The sequence below is a fragment of the Mastomys coucha genome, unplaced genomic scaffold (genome assembly GCF_008632895.1).
Source record: "Mastomys coucha isolate ucsf_1 unplaced genomic scaffold, UCSF_Mcou_1 pScaffold22, whole genome shotgun sequence".
In the NCBI taxonomy this organism is placed as follows: Eukaryota; Metazoa; Chordata; class Mammalia; order Rodentia; family Muridae; genus Mastomys; species Mastomys coucha.
In genome coordinates, this window is record NW_022196905.1 from 63,882 (window position 1) to 79,599 (window position 15,718).

A 15,718-nucleotide genomic window follows, 5' to 3' on the forward strand; every position below is an offset into this window, starting at 1 on the left:
TGAGTCATAATAAATTCAAGGTAGTAGGATACGGAAGCACTTGATTCCATGAGATCCACAGAAGCAATGAAAGCCTTCTGTTTCCCAGCACACTTTTTCCATGTAGGTAGTCAAGGATCCCATCCACCCACAACAATCTGTTCCTCCTGTCACGATTAATGCAATCAAGACACTCCCTGACAGATCTGCTCGAAAGCCTCTTTCCCAGGTGATTCTACATTCTGTCTGGTGCAAATTAACTGTAACAAACACAGCTTCCATTCACACATCATTGAGAGCGATGCCAGCGATGTGCGTAAGCTTTTATTCCTTGGGTCATACATTTAGGAAGTTGCACTAATTTGTAGTGACAAGTAGCCACCACTGTAAGAACACAGGGAAGTTTGACAGCTCAGTGGGTTTCTGTATTTCTATTCATTTTTCTCTCCCTTGAGACTCTGTCCACAACTCCATAGCTCTGTTTCCTAGACTGCCCCATAATAACAGTAATATAGCATATAATGGTTTCAGATTTTTTTTTATTCGTGTTAGTATACATGTTGGTTTTCCTTATGATGGCTTGGTGGCTGGCTCATTTTCAGCACTGAGTCCTGTTCCACTCTGTGGATACAACACAGATTGGTAGTTTACCTACTGAAGGTAGTCTGATTTCTCTATATATTTTGGCAATGGTGAATAAAGCTGCTATAAACATCGGCATATAAGTTCTGTGTATATGAGTTTTCACTTCTTTTGACTAAATACCAAAGAACATGAATGTTGGATTATATGATAAGTATGTGTACATGTGTTTGTGTGTGTGTGTACACACAGAGATAAATTTGAAAGAAATTGACAAATTGTTTTGTAAAGTATCTGCCATTTTGTATTTGCATGTTCAGTGGACAGGACTTCTATACACCATGTCCTTTTCAAACTTCAGAATGGCCAGAGACTAGACTCTGACTATTTTGCTGTGTGTTCAGTGGCATGTTGGCACTATCTATATATCCTCTCTAAAGATGCCTTTTGGTGAAATTTTAGGTAATTAATTTCTCCCTGTCCATTATGTGAGATTTTATTCTCCTAAAAATATCTTTCATAAAAGTAGAGCATTTTATTTTAAGGAAGCCAGTTCTTTAATACTTTCTTTAGAAAAATATTACTTTGTTATTTAGTAAGTTGACCAGGAAACCTGAGACTATATAGATTTTCTCCTCTGTTATCCTATAGGACTTCCATGATTTGCATTTAGACCTATGATCTATCTGCAGCTTTTTCTTAAGATCTGGTATAAGATCTGGATTCGTTTTATGAGTATAAATGTGCAGTTGCTCCAAGATCATCTGATATGTGTGATAACTTGTCAAAGATCATTTGACTGTATTTATATTGACCTCTTCTGAGTCCCAGTGTGGTTCATAGATGTAGTTGTCTATTCCTTCAATAATAACACACAGTTTTGATTATTGTCCCTTTCAGAAAGTCTTTAACTTGGCTAGATTAGTTTTTCTATGGGTTTCTTTTGGTCTTTTTCCTTCCACATTAAATTTTAGGATCAGATTTTTAGTAATTACAGGATAATTCAAGAAGATTTTAATTTCAATTGTATTGACTATTTGGGGAAAGGGAATCCAATGACATTATGACACTGTAAATTTTCTCTATTAATAAATCTAAATTGTTTATTAGTTCAATTCTTGCTTTATTTCTTCCAACAGAAATATATAGCTTCCTTCTTGGAGTTCTTATACATAGATTACTTTTGGATTGCTAGTTAAGTATTTTATTTCTGTAGGTGCAAATATAAATGACACCTTGTAATTTTTTTGTAAGTTCTACTTGTTCCTTGCTAGTGCATAGGAAAACAATAGACTCTTGTTTTTTACAGCAAGGTTTACCACCATATCTTAGTTTCAGGATGGCTTTAACTTCTATTCTTTTTGGGTTTTCTGTACAGCTCATTATGACATTTATAAGCAAGGACAATTTTATTCTTGCCAGATTATATATATAGCTTTTATTTCTTTGTCATCTTGTTTAGATGTTTTTATAGAAAATTTTGCAGTGCTCTGGTATTTATTTTAATAGGCTAGTAATACCAACAGATATTAGTCACAGATGGTAAGAATGCAAATAAAAGCCAGGTGATGTTGCATGACTTTAGTTTCAGCACTCAGGAGGCAAAGGCAGGTGGATATCCAAGTTCGAGTCCAGCCTTGTCTATGAAGAGAGTTCCAAGATAGTCAGGGATACAGAGAGAAAACCTTCTCAAAATAAAAGAAACAAAAACAAAAACAAAAACAAAAACACCCCACAAACCAAAATACAAATACAATGACAAGTCATAAACATTTGATTTCCACCCAAAAAACATTATTTTGCTTGTCCTTTCAGAATTTGATGTACACATTCTGTGTATCTTGAATATATATTCATCTGCATCTCCCTTCTTTAACTCTCACTGGGCCTACTTCCAACACCTCTTCCTTCTACCTGCATAGCATTTAAAACAACAACAACAACAACATAGTACTACCACTATGTGTATGTGTATAGGGCTAGCCACCTAAGCATGGGCAATCTACCAGAAGCCACAACACCAAGAAAATGACTCGTCCTGCACTAAGAGTCATCCTTGGCCAGTGGTACCTCAGCTGGTGGGTATTGCCTCAGTAGCCTTTCCTCTTCCCTGCTGAAATTTTGACAGGCTTGATCTTGTGCTGGTAACCACAGCTGCTGCAAGTTCATGTGTGTCACAGTCCTGGCATGCCCAGAAGACAGCTTCTCATAGTACTTTCTTCCAGCCTCTTTCTATCCCCCTCATCCTCTTTGATATTCTCTGAGTATTTGAGGGGAGAAGTAGAAATTGTCCCATGTATGGGTGCACTCATTGTTACTTATTCTGAGTATTTTGATCATATATGTATCAAATGTTGTTTGCATTAACTACTACCTATGCAAAACAAACAGCAACAACAATAACAACAACAAAATATCCTCTGACCAAGGTTGAGAACCACACAGATCTATTAATATAAATATTTAGAAAGTAATTTGGTAGCAATACTGTTTAGTAAAAAGCAATAGTAGATTAGTGCTTAAGGCAAATGACTACCCTAACCATGGACTTTAGTACCAGTCATGAACCCCCTCTTGTAGAGCAGACCTTAGATCTCTCAGAGGATGGTTAGCTACTCCTCTGTCATGCTAGTTTGGATTAGTGGACACATCTTGCCTGGCAGGTCAGTATTGCAGCTTGCAGATTCACTGGATGCCTATTGTTATCATTTCTTTGCAGCTTGCACAGCACCTTCCTGTCTCCATTTTGTTTGGTGCTAGAGTATTATTTAGCCCTAGTACCAGCACAGCATAACATAATCCGATGGAGTGCAACAAGGAATGATGAAAGAAGACAAACAAACATGAATTGTTCCTTCTCTTTATGCAGTTCACAGCTTGATACATAGAAAAATGTAAGCTGGAACTGGCACCCTCTCCTTGAATCACGAAGTCCTTGCATTTTTTTTTTAAATGTAGAGCGGGTCTGTAACCTCCACAAAACGGAAGACACAGATTTTTGCAATGTGTCTTGTGAGTTCTGTTCCCTGTTTTTTTGAGAAGTCTTGAGAAAATGTGACATGTATCTAATTTTCCTGGGGACTGAGGTGGGACTTGTTAAATTTTAGTTGGGCCATCCATGGGTTGATTTTAAGAAGAAAAAGAACAGAAGTGTTGTTTGCTTACGAATGAAATGTTGATCTTGAGTATGTTTCGGAAGAAATGAATTCTTCATGTTTTTTTAAGTAACTTTGAGTAAGATTACGGTGTTCAAAAGAAATGAAGCAAGGCTTCTGAGGTTCTGCATCCTGTTCCCTAACTTTCCACAATGCTGCCTGACAATGGCATCTAATGTTTTAACTGAAGGGGTTTTGAGAAAAATTCATGTCACCCATCCTTCCTGCTGAAACATTCTCAGACATAATCTGAGGAGACCAATAAATAGATGAGAGGAATCTAGAACCTCCCAGGGTTCTACATATAGCCCAGTGGTTTTCTTCATTCTGTGTGACACTGAGCTAAGAATCATTTCCTAGAAAAAAAAAATATGACTTTTTTTTTCCTGTATAGCCCTGACTGTGTTAGAACTCACTTTATAGACTAGCTGGCCTTAGACTCAGAGATCTACTTGCTTCTGCCTTTTGAGTGCTGGGAATAAAATCCCTTGAAGTTATGGAGACAGCACATAGGGTGTGTGTGTGTGTGTGTGTGTGTGTGTGTGTGTGTGTGTGTGTGTGTGTGTGTTTATGTGTGAGCAAGCTCCTCATTTTACTTGTCTTTCCGCTCTAGTTATCTGTCTGTCCATGAAGTCGATCCTTGTCCCCCTCTTCAGGTGGGAATCAGAGAATCCTGCATTCTTAACATCTTTCCTTGAATTTCCTGCTTTACTATTCTCTAGGTTTGTGAATACTGCATTGACTGGCTCTGAACATTCTCTCCGTGATGTGTCTGTCTGCCACCTTCTTTCATCCTCTTTTCCTTTAGGTGTAAAAGCAGCAAACACAAGCCACTTTAGATCATGCATGAATGCTGTATGTATACCGGGACAGAGAATTCTGAGGTTCCTTCCAATCAAATACAACAAAGCAAACTCATGCTGCCCCTCCGGATCTCTTTCAGCACAACCTGTGTTTGTTATCATTCAGACACTATTAACACTATTTTTAAAAAAACTTATCTTAATGAAAATATATTTCCTTTCTTCTCCCTATACCTTACCATAAAGCCTAATTAGATTTTAATAGATGATGTTTTCTAAAGTTCACAAATCTGGAAGTCAATAAAGAGAAAGTTATTCCTCCCATCCAGTAGTGCTAGAGGAATAAAGAGAAAAGGAAACAAAGTCTGGGATAAATACCTATCCTCGGGTTTAGTCTTTACGGAGCACATGGAGATTTTTTTTTTACACTTCAGTATATGGTCTAAGTTTTATTTATTTTTAGATATTTTCTTTATTTACATGTCATATGATATCTCCGTTCCTGGTTTCCCCTCTGAAAAAAAAAACAAAAACAAAAACCCTGTTCCCTCCCCCTCTCCCCTGCTCACTAACACACTCTCTCCCACTTTCTGGCCCTGGCATTCCCCTACACTGGGGCATAGAACCTTCACAGGACCAAGGGCCTCTCCTCCCATTGATGATCAACTAGGCCATCCTCTGCCATACATATGCTGCTGGAGCCATTAGTCCCACCATGTGTACTCTTTGGTTGGTGGTTTAGTCCCTGGGAGCTCTAAGAGTACTGGTTAGTTCATATTGTTGTTCACCCTAAGGGGCTGCAAATCCTTCAGCTCCTTGGGTCCTTACTCTAGCTCCTTCACTGGGGACCCTGTACTCAGTCCAATGGATGACTGTGAGCCTCTACTTCTGTATTAGTCAGTTACTGTCAGAGCCTCTCAGTAGACAGCTATATCAGGCTTCTGTCAGCCAGCACTTGCTGGCATCCACAATAATGTCTAGATTTGATGGTTGAATATGGGAAGGATTCCCAGGTGGACCAGTCTCTGGATTGTCCTTCCTTCAGTCTCTGCTCCATAGTTGGTCTCTGCAAATCCTTCCATGGGTATTTTGTTGCCCATAAAGAAGGAATGAAGTATCCACACTTTGGTCTTCCTTCTTCTTGAGTTTCTTGTGGTTTGTGGATTGTACTTTGGGTATTCCGATCTTCTGGGCTAACATCCACTTATGAGAGAGTGCATAGCACATGGGGATTTTGATCCTCTGATTTGATCCTCACACAAAGGAACAACACTTTCAGGAACGACTCGGCAAATGAAGACACTGGTTTGGAAAATGAATAACATGTGAAGTTCACCCAGTTCCTAAACCCAAGGTCAAAATCTCACCTCGTGATCATTGAATGCAAAATTCATCTGCTTTCCATTAGCAACATGCACTGAAGCTAACACTACAGTCATAGAAACTTCTGGGCTCTCTGATACTTGATATAAAGATGTGGATGTTTTTGTATTTACATAGCTGTTTCAATACAATGTCTTCTCTTCAGTAATGAACAGAAAAATATTTTTCTCTATTTACCAAAGAGATGTAAGATTCATAGATAGCACTCAGGTTAGAGTGAGAATAGCATCAAATCACCACTTGTATGTTCCTAGAAGTAATTTTATATATAAAGATGCACATGTGAATTGTTTTTTTTTTCTCACTCTGTTTGGACAAAGAATATTCAGGGAGTATAGAAAAGCTGTGTATTTGAATGCTTCCTGGAATAAAACTTCCAGTTATTTCTAGACAATCACTATAGTAGTATGTGAAGTTATTTTGGCAGGTCATTTGTTAGTTTCCTGATAAAGAAGCAGAATCTTTTTACCCAGTCTGTCAAAGTAAAGGAGACTATCAGCATCCTGTACTGATGAACTGTGGAAGAGATTTCCTGGCTTTGATTGAATACAGAGAAGAACCTGCCACTCTATTACACAATGTCCTGAGGAACATTCTGCAATCTGGTTGTGTAAATCATACTGGAAAAATGCCAGTTCAAGAATTAGTAAGGAAGTGGTTAAAAAAAATCCTTTGAATGTGCCCAGGTCTGTGGTCTAGCACCTAATGTGGGATCCTTTGATCCTGCTAATTGAAAGAAACCCACAAAGGGGCCAAAAAAAGACAGGTCTTGTCCTTTGTTAAGACTGCAGAATTTAGAGATTTTCAGAGCACTTTGATGCTTCATTTAGGTAAGTTTTGAGTGTGCCCACCTGTCTTGTTCATCTTTTCTGGAAATTCTCTGTTCGTATAAGTTTACTTTAATATTAGGTCAAGGTATTATGAGTATCATGTAACTGTATCTATATAAATCAATGGATAATACATATTAATAATCTAAAATGGTTTTTGTTTACATAACATCCAAAAATATTCTTGATTTATTGTTATATCTCTGCTGAGCGGAATTTAGTGGAATCCTGATTGACCATAGTGTAATTTCTGTGCTTGATTTTAGATGTATGATCTAACTGTTTTTCCCAATCAGTTTGGGTCAACTGACCTCAAATGTTCCTCCCACTTTAGTCAGGAGAGTAGTTGGTACTGAGTAGCATACAAAGGCAATGCTTACTTCAGTAATGAACAAAAAAAGGAAAGAATAAGCTAAACTGTGCTTGGGAAATGTTGATAAATGGAAGTCCAATGTGTTGCAGATCCCTTCCAGCAACAAGTACATAGTCATTTACCCACTGGAGGAATATGGTTTAACTATGTGCCAACATAGAATTCAGCAATAGCTCCTTCCTGTATGCTTTTTGAGATATGTGCTCATTCTGATTAAAAAAACAAAGAAACAAAACACCTCAACCAATGAACAGTCCAACTGAAAGTTCAAAAGAATTCCTCTTTCCCTGGACCCAGGTATATTTTATTTGATTTTTACATCCAATGTAATTTGGAATTTATTTGTGATAAAATGAGCTTTGGAAATAAGGAGACCTGCTTTCAAGTTCTGCTCCTAGTTAATCCTTGTAGACCTCCAAAAAATTACTTCATGCTGAACATCAGTTTACTCATCTTGCAAATAGCTATAATGTAAAATCAAATTTTGAGAAAAATTATGAATTTCACAGTCTTTTCATGGACACATAAATATATAGTTGGTAGCTATTTGAAATTACTGGTGTCGTTATTAAGACACTTGTATATTCTTTGGTGATCCATGAAAAATATTTGTTCTGGTACCATTTAAGATGCCACAAACAATAGCTCATTAGCTGCAGAAGACAGAATCTAGAAAGTTGTTTATTTCTCTTTTTAGATTCTGTAGTAGGAATTCTCTTTTCGTGCAGTTTTACTTGGTACATTTATGGTGGTTTTGCAAGTAATGTACATTATAAGCACTGGGATACTGAAAACCAATAGGAAGCCATCTTAACATGCTCCTATATAGAGAAAGCCTGAGATTAATGGTATTTGTTTGAACTGAGAATTGACTCTTAGTCTTCATTTAAATATTGATTTTTATAGTAGCAGATAAAGCAGTGTACCAAGCCATCTGTTGAAAGGTTTTCAATAGTCTGTGAAATACAGACCAGTACTGGAGAAATTCCATTCTTGAGATTAAATTTTTCATTATGGATATTTGAAAAAAGCCAGGAGTCATGTTGAGAGCTGCTTTCTAGTTTATAGATTGGAACTAGTTTGACTAAGTTATGGCTACTTTCCCAAATATAGGGATCACGAAGAAATGGAAACATTGAAATGAAGAAACACTGAAACATTAATAAGTGAACAAATTCATTTTTTATTTATTTTGTGTGTAATACTATAAAATTATCATCCAAAATACATATTGAATGCCATTATATGTCTGCTCATGGAAAAACACACTTCTGACAATCTGAGAGTTCCCACTGGATGATTAGTTCATGTTCTATTATTTTCATTATTTGAGCTTTAAGATATCCTATGCTATAGCCCTTATTTAACAATGTTACTAAAATACTTATTCATGCTTGTGCAATCACATGTGATAGAACAAAATATAGGTTTCTTAGTGCTTATAATTTAGAAGCATAAATATGTAGAATTAAATATTAATGCTCAGGTCAGCAGAAAAATTAAAGAAACAGTGCTTGCTTCAGGGGGCCACTCCATTTACCAATTCAGTAGCCAAACACTTGGATACTTTCATGACTTGGATTTCCCAAACCCATTTTTCCAGAGACTTCCTTAATGTTCAGCTGCCCTGTTCTGAATCAGAGTATCTGACAATATACATTTCTCTGAATCTAACAGTTCTTACAGTGTTCAGCATCCTCCATTTGTCTGGCATAATGAATGTGGTCTATAACCTTCCGAGAATCCATTCTTAGCTTCCTTTGTGCCTCATTCTTCAGGAGTTTGTCTTGTCTCCAACGCTATATATATTAATCTCCTTTACCTTCTCTACTTCTGCAACAATCTGTTCCCATGTTGAGATTTCCTGGGCTAGAAACATTTATAGAGTACATAACTATTCAGATGAAATAATATAAAAACAAGTCAGGTCTTCAACCTAGAGCAATTACAAATATCTCAAGCTTAAGGAAATGGGAGAGCAAAGAACATCTGTGGGATCTTTCTATTTAGAAGCTTGAAGCACAAATCTCTGAGGTGACTTCACAACTATGAATGAATTTCAAAGATCAGGGATTCTACAATTGTTTAGGACTAACTGAATCTTAAAATATTTTCATAAACTTTATGTTCAATGTTGCTCTGAGCTTCCCAGTGACTTGACTCACTAAATTATTCCTGAATTTCTTTTGTTGTTTTAACACATTAAATTAGCTCATTACAGCTAGATATGTAGTTGAAAATAGCATCTGTTTATAATGTTATAATGTAAAAATTACTTACCAGTAACAGAATAAAAAGCAATTTGCAAAGCTAATCATATTTGCGTACTTGTCTGCAAAAAGTAAATTGTTAATATATGCCCTAGGGAGGAAATCATTTGCTGGTTTAAGCAGTAGAAACAGCGATATTAACATGCATGACTGAGAAAGCTCCTGTATTTAATATGGTTATGAAAACATAAAAAAATGATTAATTGTTAAATATACTTTGACCCAAGTGAACTCAAACAATGTAGAGACTCATATATTTTATAAGACGTCATATATGTTCTGTCACTTAATATTAACAAAATAAATATTTATTAATTTATGCTGAGAAAAACTTTTTCATAGCTTACTTTTCAGTATTAATTTTAAGTACTATGAAAATCACAGTAATAATAAAAATAAAGTAATAAATGTAGTCTTGGTTTTGATCCCCTCTTCTGAAGCATGAATATGCCATGTTTTTTTTATTTTTATTAATTAATTTATATATTCACTTTACATCTTGGCAGCAGCTCTCCCAGTCCCACCCTCCCAATACCCTTCTCCTATTCCTCCTTTTCCTTCTCCTCAGAGAAGCAAACCCCCCTTTTAGGGTACCAGCCTGGCCTGAACATCAAGTCATATCAGGACTAAGTACCTCCTCTCACACTGAAGCAAAAAAAGCAGCCCAGCCAAGGCAAAGCTATGCAAAGGCAGGCAACCTGGATCCAATTGTTAGGGACCCATGTAAAGACCAAGCTGCACATATGTTACATATGCATAAGGGGCCTATGTTCAGGCCATGAATGCTTGTTAGTTGATGGATCAGTCTCTGTGATACCCCATGGGCCCAGGTTATTTGACTCTGTAGGTATTTTTGTGGTGTCCTTGACCTCTCCATAGCTGGATGAATCCTTCCCCAGATTCTTTCACAAGACTCCCTTAGCGCTGCCTAATGTTTAGCTATGGGTCTCTGCATCTGTTTCCACCAGCTCCTGAATGAAGCCTCTCAGAGGACAGTTATGCTAGGCTCCTGTCTGAAAACATAGCAGAGTGTCATTAGTAGTGTCAGGGGATGGCTCTCTCATAGGGTGGGTCTCAAGTTGGACCAGTCGGTGATTGACCACTTCTTCAACCTCTGTTACATCTCTATTCCCACACATCTTGTCGGTAGAGCAAATTTTGCAAGAAAGGTTTTGTGGGTGGGTTGGTGTCCCCCTCCACTGAAAGTCCTGTCTGGCTACAGGAGGTGGTCACTTCAGTCTTCACATCCCCATTTGCTAGTAGTCTCAGCTAGGGTCACTTCCGTTTCCTCCCAAGAGCCTCCCCTGTATTATCCCACACCCCTGCTTCACCCTCTGTATTATCCCCCACCCAGTTCCCATTTTCCATACACTTGCAGTGTTTATTTTATTTCCCCTTCTGAGTAAGATTCAAGCATCCTCCCTTGTGCTTTTCTTGTTACTTAACTTCTTTGGGTCTGTGGAACCACTAAGGACAATGAGCATTACTTTTTTCTTTCTTTCTTTCTTTTTCAGGGAGGAAGGTGTTTACTTCAGCTTACAGTTTGTAGTCAGTCCACCTTTCAGGGACTCATGGCATGAACCTAGAAGCAAAAACTGAATCAGAAGCCGTGGAGGAACCCTTATTACTGGCTTGCTCAGCAAGCTTGCTGAACCATTCTTATCATGCCTAGGGGTGACATCCCACAGTAAACCGGGCCCTCCCACATCAATTCAAGAAAATACACCACAAGCTTGCTTCCAGACCAATCTGGTGGGAGCAGTTTTCCAGTTGAGGTTCCCTCTTCAGAAATGACTTTAGCTTGTGTTGACATAAAAACTAGCCAAACATGCCATGTGCAAGAGCATAGTTGGTTTTAATCCTAGTACTTGGGAGGTAGGAGCATGTGGATTTGAGTTTGAAGCTGGCCTAGCCTATATAGTGAATTCTATGACAGCCAGGAGTGTGTAGAGAGACCTTGTCTCAAAGAGAAAAGGAAAGAAAAGAAAAGAAAAGAAAAGAAAAGAAAAGAAAAGAAAAGAAAAGGAAAGAAAAGAAAAAGAAAAAGAAAAAGAAAAAGAAAAAGAAAAAGAAAAAGAAAAAGAAAAAGAAACAGCCCCCAACTCCCTCCATAAAGCAAAACTAAACTGGATTTGACCAGCTTCATGCAATGAGTTAACTGGGTTCCACCAACTTCAATCTGTACCAACTCTTCTCATGCAGAGCTTTAACAGTGATTCCTTCCACTCTCTTAGCACCCTAGCTCTTGTCCCCATTCATGAATTAGATTCTTCCTCCTCCACCACCTCTTCCTCTTCCTTCTCTTCCTCTATAGGGCTTCTTGTGCTCAGCTCCAGTGTGGTTTAATTGATGAACCTTCATTGTCTACAGGCCATGACATATCACATAACTATTCAAGTGCAGGCTGATAAGACAGTGTTTCAGTCCCTCCTTGAGAACTTATCATTGATTGGAGGGTCTATTCTTCAACCTTGAGGTGGTTCAGTTGGACATACAGGTCACCTTTAGACAGAGCTATCTTGTGAAGCTCTTGCAGCTGACTTAACATCCTCTCCCATCTTCTACAACACTGAACATTTGTTTAAGTGCTTCTTGGCCATTAGAGATCCCTCTGTTGAGAATTTTCTGTTTAGCTTTGTATCTCACTTCTTAATTGGATTGTTTAGTCTGTTAACTTTAATTTTCTGAAATATATATACTGGATGTTAGCCCTTGGTTAGATGTATAGTTGGTGAAGAGCTTTTTCCAATCTTTAGGCTGCCATTTTTCTTCTATTGACCATGTCTTCTAGAAGCTTTTCATGAGGTCCTGCTTATTAATTGTTGATCTCAGTGCCTGAGCTGCTGGTGTTCTGTTCAGGAAGTTGTCTTCTTATGAAAGCATTCATAAGAATGCTCTTTCCCATTTTCTCTTTTGTATACAGGTCTTTGTTTCATTTGGATTTGAGTTTTGTGCAGGGTCTTCTACATGCAGACATTCAGTATGTAAATTACTCTGTTAGAAGCATATTCATCTGCATATGGATATATGCCTTTAACAGAGTATTTAGAAACTGAAAATTAATCTTTGAAGATATAAAAAACAGACCAAAAGCCTTAGTTTTAGGGTTTGCACAAACCTGCAGTTTTGGGCTTGTTTCTTCACTTGTAGAATGAAGATATTTAACTGCAGAAATTCCTGGCATTCCTGGGATCCAAAAGAGAATACCTCAGCATATGGTGCCTTGGGTTAGAGAAGTAGCTAGCTCCCATGTAGAGCACTAGCCTAGCACATAAAAGGGTTAGTATCAAGCCCCAGTACTGAAATAAACAACTAACCATGCAAACACGTAAACATGTTCCATGGCATGCTGAAAACATTCAGTGGAAGGAAAGAGACTCACAAGTTACCCCAGCTCTCGGATTCTCTCCCTCTCCCTCTCCCTCTCCCTCTCCCTCTCCCTCTGTCCCTCTCCCTCTCCCTCTCCCTCTTGTTTTCCTGTCTTTCTTTTTTCTTTCTTTCTTTCTTCCTTTCTTTCTTTCTTTCTTTCTTTATTCCCTTAAAAATAGGCCATTGACTTTAAAAATTTTGTTCTTCAGTGAAAGAAACAGAAGTTAGAATTAGAAACCAGAGCCCGTCTATAGCAAAGTCAGTTCTACAAATCTAGAATTATTTCAACATTCTTCCAGTCTTGCTGGGTCAGAGCTGCTCATGAAGCAATTCTCAAATTTCCTTGCCTGATACTAGATCATACGACTCAGATTCCCACAGAATCAGATTGCTATCTGGGGATTGCTACATGGAAAGGCTAAAAGAATCTGAATAGAAAAAATTCCAGCTTGCCCACACAGGCACTTCTGAGTTCAAACCCTTCCTGTTTAGTCAGGTAGCTCTCCACTTCCTTCTTCATAAAATCTAAACACTATAAGATGGAGTTTTACCAGAGTCATTGAAAATCCTTCTGAAGGCTCTCATAATATGTCAAATTTTTATTAAACAAATCACTGTGCTTCTCTTATTACTATCTTCTGTTATAAAGACGGTGTCAGCTTTGACTCTTATTACAGGGATATAAGCTTTGCCCATGTTTTACCCCACAAGACTTTCCAAACCTCTATGTACACAATCTCAAAAAGCTACACTTTACCAACCCTATAAGTTAGAAGAAACCGAAGTCATGCCTGCAGCTGTCCAGGTGAATCCTAGAACCTGCATCCCAGACTGCTCTGAAATGGCTACTCCAGGTGCTTCAACTGGGCCTTCACTTCCCTAGCCCCAGATGGTCCCACAACCTGGAAAGTAAGTAAAACAGCCTGCTCTTTCTGGACTTGGCCTACATTCCAGCTTTACTCCCACATAACTATGCCCTGAGGATAGCAGGAGGGAGTCATAAATAATCACATCACCCTTTACTCATTTATTATCAACAAAAAACTGGAATGTTGGAATTCAGACCAAGAAAAAAACAGCTGAGGACCATAATTAACATATCAAAATGGACCTGGCCTTTAGGATCTCCAAGCATCTCTTGGTTCCTACCTGCTACGGTTGCCATATCCTGCGCTCTACCCTGAACTTTCCAGCCAAGAGGCATGGCTTCCCTCCCAAGGAGCTCTTCCCTATATAATCCAGACATTTTGGTCTACCCTCCCCTTCTCTCTTCTTTCTGCCTCTCTCTCTCTGTCTTTCAGTCTCTCCTCTCTCCCTCCCCCTCTCTCTTTCTCTCTCATTTTCTCTCTTTCTTCATGCAAAAGCTCTTTTTTTCTTTTTCTTTTCCTCCACCATGTTGGATTCCCTGGCCTCTTCCTTGAGTCCAGTGAACCAGCCAGAGAGTGGCTTCCCAATGAAACTACCTTTATATACTCTAATCTGGCTTGAATTGGCTCATTTCAATGGCAGGAGATAACTTATCAGATGGTAGCTTCTCCACTGTTATTTATTTGTGGGAGAGAAAAATCTCTTCTTATTTTGAAATTTCATCCTCCTGTATACCTAGGTGAAATCTATTGGGAAAGCACAGCATTATTTTAGATATGGTAATAACATTCATTAAGTAATTACCTATCCTGCATTTAGTTACCCCTTGATTAGTGTTCCTACCATGTGTTCCTGTTTTTGCCCTGCCCTTTAATAAAGTTTCGCCAAAAAGCTGATTTCATCTGACCCAATTTAAACTCTGAGAAAACAGACTTATTGCCTGGTTTTGAGGACACCTTGTATGTAGCCTTCTGTAGCTGGGCATTGGACATTTCATTTCACTATTCTAATGACGGAACATTTATAGTTTGAAATTAGCTGTAACGTCCTACTCCACAAGGACAAATGTGTTCCTTTTTCCTAGTCACTTACTGTGGTGTTATCCTGGGAAAAAGAAGACTTGCTACAGTTGGCATGTGAAAATCAAGGGGAAAAGCACTTGCCCTCTAAGAAAAGGTTTTTGTAAAGGCAGCTAAGTGCTGAAGTATGCTTTAGCTCACTAAAAAACCATAAATATGTAGCCATATAACTGTCAGCTGAAGTCTGAGTTCATTCATTTAAAAGATGCAACTGATTGGGTATGGGTTTTCAATGTTTAAACAGAGAAATATATTTAATTTGTCTTACAAATGACATTTCTCAGCAACTCTAGTTACCATATGTTGCTGATTAATTCCTCAATTTAGTAGCAGCATAGACTTCATCTGTAGTCTCCAGACCACACACTATAATTATGTCTGGTCCACAATAACTGTGCAGTGAGTCCTTTGTAAATAAATGAAGAGCTAGAAAAATTGAATATGTGTGGACTCCACCCATAAGAATTCAGGGTTTGAGGATTAATTATGATAGCAACCCATCATCTTTTCACAACATACCAAAATGCTTCAGAGACCTGTATGATATTCAACTCTGACAAAACATCTGGATGAGGGCTGGAGAAATGGTTCCCTGGTTAAGAATACTCACTGGTCTTCCAGAGGTTCTGAGTTCAATTCTCAGCAACCACATGGACGCTTACAATCATCTGTAATGGGATCTGATGCCCTCTTCTAATAGGCAGGTATACTTACAGAAGGAGAAGTCACATAAATAAATAAATAAATAAATAAATAAATAAATAAATAAATAAATATATAAATAAAACCATGAGTAATTTTTTTAAAAAATTAAGCTTTGATGATGTATGACTTTAATCCAGCAGTTGGGAGGTAAAAGAGGGTAGATCTCTGTATGCGTGAGGCCAGCCTGGTCTACAAAATTAATTCCAGGCCAAGCAAGGCTGTCACAGAGAAACTCTGTCTCAAAACAAAAGCCTAAACAAAAACAAAAAGCAAAAAAGAAAAGAAAAGAGACAAGAAAAACTTCTTGATGAAATGCAGATTAT

The 15,718-nt window shown here is 37.9% G+C and overlaps 1 protein-coding gene and 1 pseudogene across 1 annotated transcript in view; one reads left to right on the forward strand and one right to left on the reverse strand.

Moving 5' to 3' along the window:
- Positions 1-15,718, forward strand: part of LOC116068889 (zinc finger protein 385D) — a 170,048-nt gene that overhangs the window by 44,811 nt on the left and 109,519 nt on the right. The gene's annotated exons all lie outside the window — the stretch shown is intronic.
- LOC116068890 lies at positions 11,631-11,923 on the reverse strand (annotated as a pseudogene).